Raw genomic sequence first — 7,444 nt, 5'->3', positions numbered from 1 at the left:
AAATATACATATATATATACATATATCTATTTTTTTAATATATATATATATATATTTTTTTTTTTTAATTCTTTTTTTTTTTTAATAAGGATATTGGGGGCCTGATGGAGATTGTCCAATGGCCATGTTTGGCCCTCGGGCCTTAAGTTGCTCATGTCTGTGCTTGACTGATCTCTAAACACATTCACAGAAATGCTAACAGCAACAATAGAAGAAACTTTGTCTATTGCGAGAACAGTTCATGTTGGGGTCAAACTTTTTATAGTTTTTAGGAGTTCTTGAAACTTCCAAATTGTTTTCTTCCCTGTGTCTAATAGCTGACACACTCTGCTTTCTAAAACTTAACAGACCATGGCCCCTGACAACACAACCATGAACACAAACACACACACTTGTACAGACTCCTCTATCTATCTTAAAATACTGACAACTTCTTATTTTGCAGTCAAGTCCGTATATTTAGGTGTGGAGCTAGAGTGCTTCTCCTTGGCTCTAGGTTAGGGCTTTTGTCCACCAGGAATTCAGCCTTCTACAGGCTTCTCAGCGCTCTAATGGGGCACCGAGGGAGAGGAGCTTTCAGTCGGGACCATCTACCTCCTGTGGCAAGCTTAATTGGGTATAAAGAGATATAGCCCTTTCTACGCCCTCCACCTCAGGGTAAACTGAATGATATGTTTAAGTAAGAGCTCTAGACGTGGTGTGCAGGTTAAATTTACTTTGCCTGGAAGGGAAAGACAATGTTTACCTGTGTTTTAGCCTTCTCAGAATTGTACAAATCATTGAACGATCAGATGAACAGTTTTTTTTCCCCATTCTTATATTTTCCATGAAAGCACAGTAGTGCACTTAAGGTTTTGCTGAAATTACATGTGTTCCAAGGATATAGTGGCCTTTATAGTGATGAATAGATAATGTCACTTTTCCTGTTTTCCTTAATGTATACCTCAAACTGATGAATAAAGTTAGGGAATATTGGGTTTGTAGCGGCCATTGATAGGCACCGCTAACCAAAAAGATAGTTTTGCTAACGCATAACCACTGAACAGGTTAAAAAAAATAGTGGAAGCCAAAGCTAAACCACTGACCGTGAAAACAACTGTCACTCAGTCTGCGTCACACATCTTCTTCTCCTTCCAGTTGAAGCTGCATCTATCGCATCTTGTCACATGTACACATAGTAAACCAATAGTGTTCCTTCAGATCGCGTCTACCAATCACATCTTGTCACGCGTACTAAGCTAATAGCGTGCCTACAGGACTCTTTGAGGACTAGAAGAAGCTTTTAAATGTTTGTTAGAGAAATTAAACTTGGCGAAATGTAATTTAACGGAAGCAACAAGAAGAAACCGTCCAGAGGACCCGACTTAACTTTGTTTGATTTTTATACCTGGATTATTTTAGCATGAATCAGGATGTTTTGAAGCACTTTGGTCATGACTGCCTCAAACAAATCAGCGGGGGAGAGGTTGGACTCCAGAAACCAACTGAGCACCATCAAACTGGTTGACCCATTATGTGAAGGCGCTATTTACAAGACTGAGTTTGTTGCAGCTCCTCGGACTGATGAAGTCTTTTGGATGAAAGATAAAATGTTTCAACAAAACGAAACTGTCCAGAGGACCTGACTTAACTTTGGTGGATTAGTGGAAGCTAATTCCGATAACAGTTCCCAAAGTTAGTGAAATAACTAATCTGCTAAATAAATAAAAAAATAGTTCCACTATTAGCTGTTAGCATATTATCAGAACTGTCCCCACCTCTGGTACTGCATTAGAGCATTTACAGTGGCATTGGTGATCATGAAAGCACCTCAGTTACAGAAAGTAACACAATCCCAATACAAAGGAAGATAAATCACTTTGAAGCTGCAGGTCAATGGTATTGGACAATAAATGTCTATCTCAGCATTCCTTTTTCATTGCTCAAGGAAAGACTGGCAGGAAGGGTATTGAGGGGATGGGATCAGCATAGATGGAAATGTTAATGTGTGCTAATACACTAAAAGCTATGGGACCTTTTTTAGGTGATGGATTGTCACCACTAAATTACTGTGTGACAGCTTCATAACTGCACTACAGGTCAGGAGAGACGTATCAGCAGTAAAAGGTTTACATGAAAAACATGGTGAGCCATGATCAGGTGATACTATTGTACTGCTGACTTTAATGTACTGATGAATAGAGAAAACTATTAGTATAAAATGGGTGACCTGAGACTGAAGCATTAAAAAAAAAAAATCAGTTTTTTTTTTTAAGTGATATTCTGTGGAATTTTTACGAGTAGGCAATATATTACCAGAAAGTAACAGTGATCAGAACATTGTCCGTGTCAGAAATCTCACAGAAGTTCTCTTAACGGGGGAAATTACAAAATAAATTGCTTCAATTTTAAAAGAACTTTATTCTCAATGACTTCCTGCAAAAGCTGTTTTATAAACCTTTAAATCACTGTCGACTTTTGCATTAGACGATGGCCGTACTTTCCGCCATACATGTCGCACCACCGTATAAGTCGCATCAGTCCAAATATGTCTAATAAAGTGGGAAAAAACATAAATAAGTTGCTTTGCCATATAGGTCGCATCTATTATGAGACTACCTGTATAAATAAAGGGTAAGTGAAAAAAAAAAGGAAAAATTATAAGTCACCACTGACGTGTCATGTTTGTTATGCATCACCGCTGACAACCCGGAAACGTGGGCCGGTGTTGTGCCAAAAAATTATTGGCTGCCAAATGGCGGCCGCAGGGGCATGCACTGGAGGACTTTAACAAGAATTTAACAAGATTAACACTTAAAAACAATTATTTGTTTGCTCAAAATTATAACAAAAGTGTGTCTCAGTTTAACTTTTCCTTAATTAATGCACTTTAACGGTCAAATTAGCTGCATTTCAGAAGCCGATTTGCGGTTGCTGGAGCGTGCAGAGGGAGGACTCACTGTGCACTTCTTCAAATTTTAACAAGATAACCACCTAAAAACAATTGTTTGTTTGCTTGACATTATATTAAAGGTGTGTCTCAGTTGAACTTTTCCTTTATAAATGCACTTTAAAGGTCAAATCAGCTGCATTTCACCTGGGTGACGCAGTGAAATGCAGCTGATTTGACGTTTGCTCCAGGAGTTCTGGAGCAAGACGAAGGTGACTAGTATGGCAAGCCAAATGTCTCATTAATAGCCAGTTTTACTATTAATGAGACACTTGGCTTGCCATATAACTCAAGGGACCTTTAGCAGCTGAAGATTGTAGTGTTCAATATTTTCCATGTCAGAATGACTGAAATCATCAGATCTCAGCTAAAACTTGGGTTATAAATGTGGGGGGGAAAAAACAAATAAGTCGCTTCAGCGTATAAGTCGCAGGGCAAGCAAATGTATGCAAAAAGATGCGACCTATATGGCAAAAAGTACGGTAGTTACATATAATGTTATGGTTATTTACCAAACCTGTGTTGTCTGTGGTCCAGTATCACTGAACTTGTGTTACAAAGCCAAACAGATTAGGCATTAATGGGCAAAGTTCTTATCTGATAGAAAAGTAATACAATGTAAAAATCAAGATAATTGAATACACTTGAATTGCTTTGAATTTTGTTTCTTTACACCACACTAATTTTGCATCATGAATCACAAATCTATCTTAACATTTACTAATGTGATCAACAATTATTTTTTCAACATTGCACAATAAAGAAATATTGTACTATGGTGCTTTAATTGTGCCAATTTTGACAGAGCAGTAGAAAACTATAAAATAGAGATGGGTTGCAGTTATTCAAAGCAAGAAAAAAACATTTAGAAAATGCTCAGTTGCATATTTCCCTAAACTAATAACACATATACTGTAGTGGACAAAAAAAAACAACACAAAAATCTTCTCATAGATCAATTTTTCAACCAGACCAGAGAATATCTGTCAGTGCTGGACCCAGCTTAAACTCATATAACAGATGGCAAATCAATACAAAAGCAATCCAGGTCTCACTGGACAGTTAGCAAGAGAAGAAACAAATGTCAAGAATTTCAAATGGTGGGAAAAAACTCACCAAATCCAGCTCTAAAGTGATAAATACATGGCTACTAAAAGAGTATGTTAAGATGATCATAAAGCATGAAGGAATATATGCTGACTAAAGAAACAAATAAGTAAAAAAAACTGATAAAAATGTTTACTGTAGATGCAGATTTGATTAACAAGAGGGGGGTCATGTTTAGCAGAGGAACATGTCAGGCAGGAGTGATGTGAGCTCTGTCAGCTCCTCACTCACACGCCATGGCAGACTGCTGTGTCAGCGACCTCATCATTGATCAGTTTGGTTCTGTGGGGAATTTTGGCTTAATCCCGTCATGGGAGCAGCAAAACCAACTGAATGGAGAAATCAGATGTATAAATAAGCAATGTTCTGCATGAGGGCACCGAGAGATGACATTGTCACCTTGACATAACTTCTTAGCTTCCTGCAAGAGCAATCAGTCCTGACCGGAGCTGAACCCCCACCCACCCGACACCTCACATCCTTAATGACTGTCGACGGGCTTTAAAGTAGCGCCGCTGTTTTTCACTGGGTTCAGCTTAAAGGTTTATTTAAAATGACAGAGATTTCCTCAGCATTTTAAATGGCTCCTATCAAAGTATAAGTGTTAAAGTCGCTGTTAAAGGTTTCATTAAAGGCTGTAATTGCTACTCTGAACACTTGACTCCTCATTCCTTACTGTTGCTCATACATGACATGCACACTGTTAACGACCATAAAAACTAAAGAAATGTTCTTAATAAAAACGTATTTGATTCATACCGAAGTTTAAAGTCTAATGCGTCATCCGAACTCAAGTTTATTTTTACTTTGTAAAGGACAAAACAGTCTGAGGAAAGGTCAAATATCCTAATTTGTGAACTTTTAGTTTATTTTTTCTTCATTTCATTTCTGCACATTTCTTTTGTGCATATAATTATCTTAATCTCTCTGACTTGAGAAGCACAAAAGCATACATAAGATTTAACGACTGTCTAAAATGTGCATTTCTGCACTTCAGACAACAACTTTGACACTCTTGAGTGAACATTAAATGGTTCTGTTCTAATCAGTATGCTTTGCTTAGTGCTGTTGCTGCTTGCTGGGTCAGGAAACATGAGCTCAGCACCTTGGCCTCAAACACAGAACGGCCATGTCAGCACAGTGAGAGGACACTTTCTACCAGGGTGCGTGCATCCAGCATGCTAAAATGTCTGCCAAGCATCCCTGTGGCTGTACTGAAAATAAATATTTTCTACACCCTATCAAACACAAACCCATCAGAGAGACAAAAAGGAACACGTTACTGCAAACAAGTTCAGGACCCCTTTTGTGGGTTTTCTTTTATTTTTCCCTACAATCAGTAAGGAGTGAAGATGAGCCTCGCAGTGGGTGTTTCTGGACCAAATCCACTTGGCACGCTCATCATCAATTCCAGCTCTGATGAAGTGATTGCATGAGTGGTGTTTGGGTGGATGGCTTAGAAGGCTCCGCCACACATTCTTTTCACACCTCTGGTCCATCAGTACAAAATAATAAAAAATAAACAGAAACTGTGAGGAGAAAGCAAAACATACTTCCTATCACAGTCTGCTGTCAGCAAGAATAATCACCCAACACACAAAGGTCTGGTCTGTGCTCTTTTGATAAGAGTTGCTGAACCTCCTCCATCACCTGCCTGCAATCCATTAAAGGTTTCAAGTATTTTATTATTTTTATTATATGTATTACTGAAATGCATCACTTAAATACTACTGTGCCTCATTCGAATGTCCCCTTGAGTGCATAATCTAGAATCAGGTGTCTGCAATCTGCGGCTCAGGAGCCACTGCTGGTTCCTCTGCAGCAGCTCTTTCAAGCTTTGACCAAAACTGACATAAAACTGAATTTTATTGTTTGTTACACAAACAAAAAATAAGGCTGGTTTTAGCAGTTTTCATTTTTCAGCTTTTTGATTATGTCTTTTGTAAATATGTGAAGTAAAACATACTTTAACTTTATGCTTTATTTATATACTTTTTTTTTTTTCACAATAACAAAAAATCACAGGTCTACATAGTTCATAGGCTTTTATTTATTTATTTATTTTTTAATAATTGGTAAAATATACAATTTATTTATTTATTCCTTCTTTACAAGAATCTGGTTTTTCCTTTTGTTTTAAAATGTAAAAATATCAATAAATGTTAAAAATCATTAGATGATTTTAGCTTTATAATATGTGGCCACATAAACCCCCTTCGACAAACCTAAACTGGCCCACAGGCCACTAATTGATAACCACAGTTGTAGCGGCTCTAGACACATTTAATTAAGTGAAGGCGCAAAAATGGCTCCTTTGATCATAAAGTTTCAGACCCCTGATCTAGATTATCTAATACTAAATCAAGACAAAAAAGAACCTGTGAGAGCTTGTCAAGAGGAGTTATCTAAGGAAATATAATGTGAGTTTTTAGTATGAGTGAAGCAAAAAGGTGCAGCTCTGTTTCTGTGTGCCTTGCTTTGCAATTTATGCACCGACAGAAAGTAAGTGGTAAAGTTGAAAGCCTCTTCAGCCTGTTGTTCATATGGAAATGAGCAGTAATGAAGTCAACACTGTCTACTTCAAATCTCTCTGCATAGTCGGGCTGATAAAGGGCACTTGAGGTAATTAATTTCTGTCAAAACAGTGATTGCAGAAGGCCAAGCAAATTATGCTACAGACACTGATGAGGCTGTATTGTGTTGCTGTCAACTTTCAAGTCCTCTGTAATATGTCATATACAAAACCCTTAATTTAACTGTTAGAAACTATCTGTGTTTTCCATTTACACAAACACATAAACATGTATGTGTGAACGCTCTTACACGCGTCATTATAGATTGCCAACTCAGTCTCCATCTTTAGACTTAAACCTTGGCACAGCAGCCTATCAAACCACAAGTGCAGTGTTTCTGCCAATACTGACATCATATAATCACACTGTGAGGCCCCACAACAAATTATTGATAACATGAGCAGGTCACATGTGTAATTTCAAAGTGGACAATACAATTTCAAATAATCTCACAAAATTTGTATTTATTAACTTAAAATTTCTTTTAAAAAAGTAATCTATCCATCCAATATCTTTACCCGCTTCTTCCATTTTGGGTCACGGGGGTTGCTGGTGCTCATGTCCAGCAATCACTGTGCGAGGGGCGGAGGACACAATGGACGGGTCGTAAGTCCATCACAGGGCCACATAGAGACAAACGAGACAAACAACCATTCACTATCACACCTAGGGACAATTTAGAGTTACCAATCAGTCTAACATGCATGTTCCTGGTCTGTGGGAGAAAACTGCAGTACCCGGAGAAAACCCACGCATGCACGGAGAGGACATGCAAACTCAACCCAGAAAGGCCCCTGGACCGGGGTTTGAACCAAGGACCTGCTCGCTGAGAGAT

General features: G+C 38.1%; 1 protein-coding gene across 1 annotated transcript in view; it reads right to left on the bottom strand.

The window, feature by feature from the left end:
• Positions 1–7,444, bottom strand: part of robo1 (roundabout, axon guidance receptor, homolog 1 (Drosophila)) — a 277,150-nt gene that overhangs the window by 225,486 nt on the left and 44,220 nt on the right. The window lies entirely within an intron of this gene.

This window comes from Nematolebias whitei, chromosome 6, assembly GCF_014905685.2.
Source record: "Nematolebias whitei isolate Nwh7 chromosome 6, NemWhi1, whole genome shotgun sequence".
In the NCBI taxonomy this organism is placed as follows: Eukaryota; Metazoa; Chordata; class Actinopteri; order Cyprinodontiformes; family Rivulidae; genus Nematolebias; species Nematolebias whitei.
The sequence above is the reverse complement of the archived record's forward strand: the minus strand, read 5'-3'. Positions and strand labels throughout refer to the sequence as shown.